Here is a 12,294-nt window from a genome sequence, read left to right as displayed (position 1 = left end):
CCTGTGGAGCCGGCCTGATAGAGATGCGTGTTGCTCCCCAGCCGAAGCAGGAGTGGGGTTCAGCTGCCCAGGGGACTGTCAGAGAAACATTTTTGTGGCACACTCCTACCAGTGATGGAGGTGGGAGAAGTAAGGGTTGGATGGAGCACTGCAAACTTTAAAAGAAGCTTGAGGGTGCAGAGAAGTACTGCTCTTTGTCTGCACGTACAGGGAAACAAAACACAATTTCCATGTTACCTTTCCTCTACTGACGACTTCTTTCTTTGGACAGCATCTGAGCATTTGTGGGTGGAGAAATGTTGCTTGCTAAGGAAAAGCAGGGAGGAAGCACTTAGCTTTCCCAGGTCTCTGGGTTGGAGCTGATTCCTGTCATTTGTCAGGAGAAACACCAAATGTTGTCACCATTTAACCGGCAGGTAGAAGTGCTAAACAAGAAACTGCAACAAAAATGTGTCACATTTTCCAGTGAAGCACATTTTCTAATGTGCTTCATTGGAAAAAAAATCAATAGGGATTACTGAAAGCAAGGAAATCATCTTTTGGGGGCTCATCCCTTTAGCACATTCTAGAATCCTGTAAAATCAGTTACTGTTCCTGCAGGACATCCTTGCAGGCGATGGGTCGTGCTGCCCCCAGTCACACAGCAGTATCCTGCTGATACTGAAGAAATCTCACTAACCTTCAAATCCCAACCGCAGAATGCTTGCCTGTCATTTTAGAGTAAAACTAATCCCGGGGAAGTCTGGATAAGGGATATCACTTTCAGGTAACGAGCAAAGGGAAAATGTATGCTCTCAAAAGCCTGACCCCATCATACAAAAACTCAACAGGCTTTCACTATCTTTCCTTTACTGTATAGCACATTAAAGAAACACTGCACTGCCTTTGTTACAACTTGTCTCGTTATCTCCTCTAGCTCCTCCCAATCCTTCTTGGGAGCAGGACGTGCTCTGGGCCAAGCTCTGGGCCAAGCTCCACCATGGCAGCGGTGAGTCTCACAGCAGCCCAGGGTCTGCTCTGACAAACTTTTGGCCAAACGTCTCAAAAAAATCTGTTAACTAATTAGACAACTGAAGGTCAGACTGGATAACACTTAAAATGCACTATGCTATATCTGTTAAAAGTAATGAAGTCTTGGCTAACATATCATTTAATACTTTACATTTTTGCTGAAACTGCCAGGCTCTTTGTTTGTTTGTTTGTTTTTAACAGCCTGAACATTGTGAGTTTGCTTTAGTGAAAGAAGGAATTAGATCCTGCTAGAATAAAGTTTAAACATATTTTCTGAAGATGAAAAAGAGCACTAAGTTAGGTCTTTCCAGCACTAACTGATCCAGGTCATTTTTGCATGAATATCCCCTCAAAAGAAAATATAAATGGAACATATGTAAAATACAACCACTCAGACATTCGGCAAAATAGACGCATTTGTGGATTTACATCATGCAACCTACAGCTGCTACATCTGAAGTTACTAACTTCTAACCAAGCCAACTAAACCATCACTTACTGAAGTGTTAATTGTAAAACCACATGCAGAAACGTGACTTGGCCCAGGTAACCCCACAATCCCACGTCAGAGTTCAACCTGCTCAGACCCACAGCGTAAGCTACCACAAACCTTGGCCTAAAGGCACTCTGTCCCCCTGCCTCCACACGAAAGCTGCAGCTATTTATTCCTGAGAGTTGCCAATTGCACCTCATTTTTTCCTAGAGTGAAGGGAAAGGCAAAGCGCTCCCGTTACTGAGAGGAAGCCATGTACTGCTGAAGTAAAGCTTTCCAGAATGAAGTGTGTTGAGGAAAGGGAGGCAGCATGGGGAGCCAAAACACATTAGCCTGAGGCCACATAGCAAGGATATCAAAGAAAAAAGGAAAGCGGAGAGGATTCTGTCTGCTTGAAACTCTTGGCCCTTAAGTGAGATGCTAGGATTTGATACAGCAATGATCAACGGCTTTCCAAAAAAGCAGAGCACTTGTGGACAACACCAGGTATAACGCAGGAAAAGAACAACCTGAGAAGTCCTCTCTTCGTGAGTGTACAAGGGTACTGCTTTCTCCTTTAGCATAGCACTGTAACACTAACTCTCCAAACTGTGAAGAAAAAAAAAAAATAGCAAAGCAGGTCAAATTTGGAAAAGCAGTAGGAAAGTTTGAAAAGGAAAGAGTAATGCCTCTAGCAGAGAGGTGTGAATATGAGATTAAGAATGAAGTTATGCTGTTTCTCCAGGTTGAAATTTCTGTCTCTGAGGAAGAGGAGGAGGAGGAGAGCAGATTTGTCGTAACCTCCAGAGCTCTGCATGACCCCAGGGGTGGCTGGCTCCCTGTGACCCCCTGGATGTCATATACCATCTGCGTATGGTGCGTGAGGGCGTGAGGATCCCACTCATATTCCTTCCTACTCAAACCCTCAAATCCAAAAGCTGCCATACCAGCCCCGTAACAAATGTCTGTGCTAAGGAATCTTTTCACAGGTACTGTTTTTCAGAATATCTGCATATAAAAAAAAAAAAATCTGTGCCCAAAGTCTATTCTTACAGTATATCCAGTAAGTGTCATTCATGGCTGATGATTGATATTTACCACTGTTTTCTGTAGGGATGCTGTTTAACAAACTCACAGGATCATACAGCTAATTCAGCTTTGTCACTTACAGCATACAGCCTCTTTTTGTGTGCCAGGAACATCTTTGATTTACATAATGTATGTTGCCAATCTGTTCAGGTGTGACCATGTTATAAAACCTACATGATTCTAATACAGCTCTGTGTAAACATAAATTATTTATTTGCTCTACCAGCCTACGTCAGCGCAAAACAATAGCAGACCTATATGGCAAATCAGTTTTCTTTACCTTCAAGATCATAATCTTCTTCCTGCAAAGACACTATAGGCTCTAAGCCCATATTTTCTATCTAAACGGATCTGCTACTTGAATTCTTTTCCATATATACAATGCCAGATCATGCTAGAATTGAACATATAGAATGGCATCATATGGCATGATGAAGGTCCACAAGCTTTGTATAAGAGTTAAACAATAGTGTTTTAAGAAACACAGCAGTTAGTGTTGATGTTTCTTTTACAAGAAAACCAGTAGTAGTTTTCTTCACATTGCATCCAAATTGCAACCAAAGCCTCAAACCAAGCACAAGCTATACAGCATAGAGCAAATACGATGATGAAATAGTATCTACATTATGTATCAATACAGGATATCAGAGTGATCAATTCACATACCCAATTCTGAAATAAGGTTCCTGTGCAACTAGTCGGTTTTGTTGCAATCTTGCGTACAATCTAAAGGTGTCTCCACCTGTGCTGCCAGTTGGCTATTGCAGGTGGTTACACAACACGTGTCCCAGTTAGGCCCTAAAACTGGTTCTACCCAGCTCTCAAGATTGCATTTCTCTCCTGATCAGTAATTTACTACTTGCGATTTGTGCTTGAGGCTTCCAGTAATGTCTTGTGCCTGTCCCTTCAAGGCCTCTGCTGTCATCTGCTTGTTCTCTTGGTGCCTGTGCTACACCCCCTGCTTTTCTTCAGCAGACTTCAGGATATGGTTAACATTTTATTGGCACAATCTAGCCATGCATACATTCCTGTCCTTGGGCCATTGGCCAGTCTGCTGTACAGAAATAATGGTCTAGTAGGATGTGTACATAGATAAAACAGAGACAGAGGGAATGATATAAATGGATATAATGCTTTGGTAACTACCTGTTATTAATATCTGTTGTTTATGGCAATATTACTGCCGTGTTATCAAAATTGCTTTACAACATATGTGAAGTTTTAAGCAGACATATGGGCTGATACCATCTAGAGAGCTTTGTGAAGTCAAAGGGTGAATAATTGAACCAGCTTAGCTTTAAATCCTCTCAGAAACCACATATTTTATGGTATCAAGCAACTCCAGTTTGCTTTAGAATGACGAGCTTTTTGGATCAGTGCAAAAAGTTAAATCTAAAGAAAATGTTATTACTGGTTCATACTCTATTTTTCTCTCTTCCTCTTACACACGCCTCATACACATCTCTGTGGCTTGGAGCATGGTTTTTTTCAATGCCTGTCCAGAGCTTAACAACAGGATGCCAGATTCATAGCTATTTACATTAGTTGACTCCCACTGCCTGCCTAAATGTCAATTATAATGAGACAGAAGTAGAAACATGGAAGAGAGATCTTTATGCAGTGAGCTTTCTAGATTGCCACGTCTTGTTTTTTTCCATGGGTTTGTCATTTTTCATCACAGTGTCCTGCAATCAGTCTTAATCCATCTTTTGCTATTTCCATCAGCAATCTGTTCTGTTTCTAATCAGCTTTTAAACACTTAGTTGTATCCATTTTAACTATGTATTTTGTATGGAGGAAGAAAGAGTTTTTAGGGTGAATTTTGTACCCACAGACCTACAGAATATGCTCCAAGTTCAGCTCACTACGTTATCCCTTCATGCCAGCTCCAAATAGGCTCCCTGTTACCAGCGCTTCCGTGGCCTGATTTCCAGACACACTTAGTCTCTGCAACTCATTATCATATTTAAACTTCTGGGTGGCTCAGCTCCTCTGAAAAATTGTACCTGGTAGCATTCTACACAGAAAAGGATTTAAGTATGTATTAACCTGTAGCAATTTACCATAACATCTATAAAGATACGTATAATGTGCGCAGTCATGCCCGTGTTACTAATGTAGACTGAATTATTCATTGCAAAGCTGGGAAATATTTTTTTATTAAACACTTATTACGGATAAATATTCTCCTTACGCAGTACCTCAAAAGATTTTTGGGTAATACTCTGAAAATAATATTTCATGCAAATATTGCAGTGAAATGTTGGTACTTTCCTCCACTGAATAATTATTTCCACATCAATTTCTCTAGGATAAGCTATTGGTGTTTATTTACTGAGCTAGGTTCTGTCTAGGCTAATAAAAAGATACAGTGTTAGCCCCCAGATTTCCATAATCTTAGCTTCAGACATGTAAGCTCTTTCACGCAAGTGGATTTCTATACTACCACAGTACGTCTGGGATTAAAATGGAGACAACATAGGAAGAAGGAATAAAAAACTTAGTCAAAAGTAACAAATATGAAATAGTGTTATATATTAGCTAGTATGCACTTATTCCATTGACTGCCATTCTTTACATGGTTTTTGATCTTTCTCTGCCCTTTTCTTCTTTTAATTCCTGAAAGCATTCACTCCCATTATTTTCCCAGTCTATTTGTTAAAGATTGAATAATTTATATTTGCTTGCAATTAGTCCTCAATCTCTGAACAAATGTTATGCTTGCAGGACTCTAAGTGCACAAGTAATTCTACAGCCATGCAAATATTCTTCAAGACCCAAACTTAAAGGTTGCAAATGCTGCTTTTGTCTTACTTCCTTTAATTTTCAAGTATCAACACACAGTCACTCTGAACAAAATTCACCTTTATCACCCACAGTCCAAACAAGACCATCATGGTATTTTGTGGTGCCTGACCTTGTGGATAGCTTGCACATATAAGCTGCAAAGAAAGTATATCCTCTTCCAAATTATAGAATAGGTGCATATATTGTGAAATAAAACATGGCCAGAAAGTGCTTCCCAGCTCCTGGAGGCACAGGCTGGCTTGTGCTCCTAATGATCAGGCTAGCTCCTTCTTAGACAGGTCCACACTGCATGATGGCCTCTGTTGTGGTGAGATACTATTATATATAATGATAATAATAACAACATAATAAGAACCTGTTCTTTTTTTTTTTCCAATTCATTGTGTGAAATGACAGGACGGCTGTGCTGCAGCTCCCCAGAGCAGCTTTACACCATGAATCCGCTGCTGGGCTGGCGCGTGGTGTGTGGGAACATGGGGACTCTGTGGGTGGCACAGGACAAGCAGGTAACAGGAGCCAAACCTGCCTCTCGCAGCACATCCTTCAGGAAACCAGCTGGTGTCGTCAGAGACCTCGCTGCAATGCATCCCAAAACGGGGTAAGGCGGCAGAGTTGGGAGATTCATTCCAAAACTGCGCTCCTGAACCAAACCAAAATGCTGGTGCAGAGGCACCCTCAGCATTACTCTCCTGCAGCGTATCCAGCTCCCTTCTGCTAGAATGAAATGCTGTTTGTAAAAGTAATTCTATCTGAAAACTGGCATTATAGCTTGCTCCAAGTGATGAGGCTTCAGCAAACCCTTTACTAATGTTACAACATACCTGTCTCTACAGATTTTCAATTCACTTTGCACTTGTGTTTGCTGGTTACTGATGCTGAAGTAAACCAAAATAAACACATCAAACACACGCACACATTGCTTAAAAAATAATGCAGACTATAACCTGTTGCATATCTCTCCTTTGTCCTGAAAGTAAAAAATCAAGAAACCAAAGTCATAAAACAGGGGATCTGTCTACTCTGCCAGCTACATAAAGTGTCTCTGTCTTGGTCTCTGATCAGATACAAAGTCAGATTTGCCATTTTTGTACATATAAAAAACTAATTTTTAACTACTTTTGAAAGAAAATTTTAGTGCATTGAGAAGGAAAAGGTAATGGCAGCAGAGCTCCTGGCCTGGTCTGTTCCCCGTGGCTGTTGTCACAGAGAGAGTGGATTCGGGATGATACTGCGGCCCAGTGATGCCCAAGGGAGATGGTGCTCATCCACTTCTAGTTTGTGCAATTTTGCATTCACCTACTTCTTGCCTTCTAGCCTAGGGTAATAACCATAAGAATTCGCTCACATTTTTATTTGCTGCCATTCTTCTTCTATTTGCTTTACTCACGTGAAGACCGCAACAGTTATCATCATGCAGTGGGACTGCATGGCTTCATAATCAGAAACAAATTTTCTAAGCCCTGTCTTTATTATTTTAATTCTTATCTTGATAATGAAATACCAAATGAGAACAGAATTGAGCCTACGAGATAAGATGTCAGAATAATTTTATGTCTTGTCACTAGGTAATGATTCAAATGGTATCTCTTACTTAGCTGCCTTCATTAATGACTTGATGGTGAGCATGTTTCAGCAATCGTGAACGTGTGGAACACTCTGTGTTCTGGGGAAAGGGATTAGCTTAATGAGGAGAAAGCCAATTTCCTGAAGAAGTGCCTTACATAGTTCCTGCTTTTAAAGGAAGGACTGTGACATGGACAATTTGTCATTACAAGGTATAAAAAACATTTAACTTCACAGTTTGCTGCGTTTATGGCTCTCCTGCAGAGGGAAGAGAGACTAATAGATTTTTCTCACCTAGTAAAATAGAAGGGGAAATCTGTGCCTCTGAGTCCTTTCGCTCAATAGAGAAGCGCTCATTACTGCGAAGTTGTGTTCAAGGAGCAGCCTATCATTTAGCTTCTCGGACACTGCATGAGTTTCACTAGGCGTTCATTACCCCCTTAGATACCTCTGAAAATCTGGCCAACGGGCACTAAAACCCTGCGACAGAGCTTTGATAGCCACTGAATCGTGCCTTGTATCCTTCAAATACAACATACATGGTTATGGGCAAATATACTGAACTTTAGTAATCAAAAAGTAAGAGCAACGCCAGGATTTCAGTAAGTCAAAACTAGACTGCCACAGTGCTGCAATCCTTGGTAGAACCAGCAAAGCTGTAGAAAGGAACAACTAGCAGCATTAGGTCATCTAGACCACCTTGCCAACAAAGGATGTTTCTCTACAGCCTTGGCAAGCAAACCTGGTAATCAGGCTTGCCAAAATAAAAACTGGCAGCAGCCTCGATACCTGATGTGCAAAGAAAAGAACTGAGCACAGCCCTAATATTTACTTTGTCTACATCTTTTTCAGAATTTAAGCAGAAAGGCTACAATGTCCTTGAATGTTCATCCACGGGAAAAACCTGCACTGTATTAGCTGTGTGTTGGCACTTGACACTTTATGCCATCTTGGATTTTTCCAGCAAATTTAAGTACCATACTGGAAAAATTCTACAGGGAAGGTTTAATGTGTTTTTTTTTTTTTCCCTTTTTTTTTTTCCTATTTACTAACATAAGATGCTCTATTTACCAGCCTACATCAGCAAGTTATGACAACCTTACCATAATATAAAAAGACTGTGTGTTTAGGGAACAGAGATTTAGCACATTAAAAGATTATAGTTTTAGACAGTCTCAAGCTCTCTCACTGTTCTGCAGCAAAAACCTTCTGTGCGTGAGCTCTCGAGCTAACCCTTTCCCAGCACAACCATTCTGCTTCTTTTTAAAGTGACTCAGAAAAAAAGACTTACATAAAGAAAGTGGACTCTGTCCATCTACAAAACTACACCTTGTTAATAGTCCTCTACGAAATTATAAAGATGAAAGAAGCTGGACAGCCATTAGAGACACGTCCCCACACAGAAGACATCCTCATCCTCACAAAGGAGTGAAGTTATACATTGACATTGGTGGCAGCCTGCTCAGTGATGAACACTTCTCTTAACTGGGCAAAATGCTTTTCCTGTAAGATTTATTTTTGTTAACGCAAATCACCAAAAAAACAGATCAAATACGCTATCTTTAGGCTGATAATGAACAAAAACCACTGTGCTCTGAGGTCGGGGCAATAGTGGTGGCTGTCATTCTGCCCATCCCATGCGAGGCAGGCATGTACAGCACTCTGAAATTCCTCAGGCAGCAGCCAAGATCAGAGTGCAGTAACTGCTCCCTGTGCTATCCTGCAGTGACAGCCACAGCCTCTGTTCTGCTGCTTTGGAAAGAAAAAAAGGACATCTACTGGACGCGTTATTGTATTGAATATAAACCTGCCAGCCACCTTGTGTAATAATGACTTGAGCACGCCCAAGGAACAGTGATATACGTATAAAATATTCATTATTTGTTCCTTGTCAGCTTGTAGACCTTTCTGTTTAGATTATTTTTGATTTCAGGACAGTCAAACTGACTACCACTTTGTGATCTGTTAAAATACACGTGTCCAACACTTGGGATGGTATAAATTCATATAACTCTGCTGATTTCACAGATATCAATAGAGTTTCTAGTCCATGTTTAAAATCCACGACTTGTTTCTAACATACACAAAAGCGGAAACATGGTTGTAATTTCTGTATTTTAATATTTCTATATTAATATTTTATTTTTAAATATTGTAATATATTTCTATTATTTCAGTATTTTAATACATTTCTATATTATAGAAAATAAAAGTTACAGATAATCCTACGTCCCAATAAATGTGCAAAACATAAAATAAAAGGATGAATATTGTGTTCTTCTCAAATAAATAATTCTTCTCCTCATGCCTGTGTTTACATGAATTGTGTTACCACATATTGTGACTTTTTTTCAATCCTACCACTTTTGCTTAAGAAATCTCAAAGTTCTCAAATACTGAATAATTAATTGGCTGTGGGAAGCCGTGAGCACAACATTTTATTTTCCCAGTGCAAATATGGTGTTCTCGGAGCATCAATAAGAAACAGAACATGTTAGAACAAGAAAAACTTTCAGAAAAAGTACATGCATTTTTTCTTTAAGTGGTGCAAAACAGGACAATTAGGTACCTGATCCACTTGACCTTTCTGACGCCCGTCTCACCTCTTAGATTCCTTCTACCCGTTTATGCCAATAAATACGTTTATTGCCAATAAAAAATCAGATTCCCACTGGACACAAGTCAGCATTATTCCACCAAAAATAGGGCAGTTATGCTAGTTTTCATTACCTAAAGATATGAAAAAGATTAAGCTTATGGCTGGGATTACATGACAAGAAGGTGTACTCTTCCATGATTCCCTGAGCTGCTAAACAAAACAGTGAAAAGAAAATGAACAACACGATTTTAATGGAAATTGATATTCCCCTGGCAAAAAGCTGCTTTTGAGGTGTAAGCGGTCAGGGAATACCAATCAATGAGAAGCTGGCTCAGAGACAGAAGACAACAGACAGAAATATTCGGTCATTTTTCAACTTCACCTAATGTTGATTGTGTAACACCCCTATGTATCATACTGAGACCAATCTGATTTGCTAAATTAATTCATGAATGAGTAATCCGAGAGAAGTGAAAGGCAGAGTTCTGTAGCTGGGACACGCAGTGTAACAGAAAAAATACCTCAGAGGAGTTCGACAAAACTAGAGGGCAGGTCTGCCGATGAGAATCACCATAAAGAAGTATATGAAAATACACTGCAGAACTGAAAGGTGGAATTCATCCACAATAATGGATTTACAAATTACTATAGGATTGCTTTTATGTCATCCGATTTTGATTATGAACAGTATTATTTGACAATTAGCCTTGGTCTGACATAATTGTCCTACGTGGGATCCAACCCCAGATCCTTAACTGGAGCCAGCTCCTGCCGGACCCTTCCAAGTTCTCATCATCCCTCTTGACAGAGAGGTCCCAAATTACATGCACATTTTTGGGTATTCTCTGTTGATGGACAACCTCCCAAAACACATGGGCAGTGTCATGCAACTACCTCCGATCTCCATCCAACAGCAGAAAGAAAGTGAAACGTTACAGAACTTTACATCAATGAATAAAGACAGATTTTAAACTTCATCCCTCTGAATATTAGGATGGGCTGAGGGAGAAAATGCCCAACACATATAAAAAAACATCATCCTAAATATAATGAGGATTCTCTGGTAAACACATGGCTCAAAAGGAGTTCTGGCAAAATATATGTCATCTCTTGTGTAACTTCAGTAGCAGTTACACTTGACAAAACTAGTCAGCCTGGTCCCCTTCGTTTGCTAACCTCTCATGATTCTATCAGTGACAAGGACAGCAGCCTACGTCCTACAAAGGACAGAAGCCACTTTGTTATCCTTAAAAATAAGATACCTCTATAGCAACATCAGGCAATTCCTAATGGCCACTTCATAACAGGCGAGCCCAGGAAGTGACAAACAGCATCTCCATCTGAGAATACCAGGAGAAACCATGCCTATTTAGATTAAAAAGAGAAGAGTCCAGACAAGAATCACCTAAAGTGATGCTGAAAGGGCAAAGAAGTTACAAACACTTTTAACTTCTGCAGACAATACCTTCAGCAATGACATAACAGATCTGTTTCAACAGTAGTTGAAAACTTTTCAGATCATGCCTTATTTTCTCTAATGATTTAAGCCTCTTCCTGGCACCTCTACACACATCCAACAAAATAAAAAAAAGCTATCACAGAGCTTTTATTAAGCACTGAAATCAGTGAGGCACGTTGTGCCTGCGAGGTCCCCAGGGCCACATCCATGCAAGTTACAATCATGGCGTTTATTCTGTCTCTGTATGTACAAGGCTGAAGGGGAATAAGGAAGACTTGAGGTGAAGGAGACTCTGGAGTCAGAGGGTAAGGAAGACTTGAGGTGAAGGAGACTCTGGAGTCAGAGGGATTGAATTTTATATTGCAGCATTGCGTCAGCCCCCCGAGCCGAGCAGGGCCCTGTGCTGGGGAAGCCAGTGGGGCAGGCACCAGCCCAGGCCGCAGTCCTGCCCTCCGGGGCCTGCAGCAGCACCCACGGCCTGGCCCAAGGGGCTGAGTTAACCTCGGTGCTGGCTGAGATGTCAGGTTGCTCCCGTGCTCCCATGTTCCTTATGTCATTCTCACCAAAGCCATAAGCCACCGAGATTTCCTGTGTTACATGGAGGTCATTCCTATGACAAGTGATAAAACCGTATTTTTCCAAAATGATACAGAGTAAGCGCAAACTGAGAGCTACCTGAAAATAACATAATCATCAAGCCTACAGTACCATCGTTTGGCCAACAGATACCGCAAAGCAACAGCAATACGAGGCTGATCGGTTATTTTCATTATCGACCAAATACAAATTTTAGACTCGGTTCAAATGGTATTTCTCATCCCAGCCTCCCCTTTATAAACTCCCCCTGCTACACCAGGAGGATCCCAGCCCTATGTCTCCAATGGTGCAGAGCTGTCGTAGCTGCTTCCTTGTACCCTGGTCAGCCTCAGCCCCTGGTTGGAGCCGTGCAGGAGAATGGAGGGATGCTGTGAAGGAGCTGTACTTAGCTCAGAGAGGATTCTCTAGGAATGGATGCCACTTGGCACAAACCACAGCATTTTTCATGATTTTCGTCTCAGCCAGGGACAAACCATGGTAGAAACCTTGGATCTACGGTCAACTCTCTGCCACTATTTCCTTGAGTGGTAAACTTGGCACAAATAAAAATCTTGCTTACCACCAGAGGGTCGTTCAATTCTTTCCAGAACGGAAATGCTGCTCAAGGGCCAAAGCTCACCGGGCAAAAGAAAACGTCTCAGTTGGTGAGACACCTGCTGCATATACCTTACACCAGGCTTTAAGCAAAGCCAGATC

Source organism: Anser anser (assembly GCF_964211835.1).
Source record: "Anser anser genome assembly, chromosome: 6".
In the NCBI taxonomy this organism is placed as follows: Eukaryota; Metazoa; Chordata; class Aves; order Anseriformes; family Anatidae; genus Anser; species Anser anser.
Note: the sequence above shows the minus strand (reverse complement) of the source record.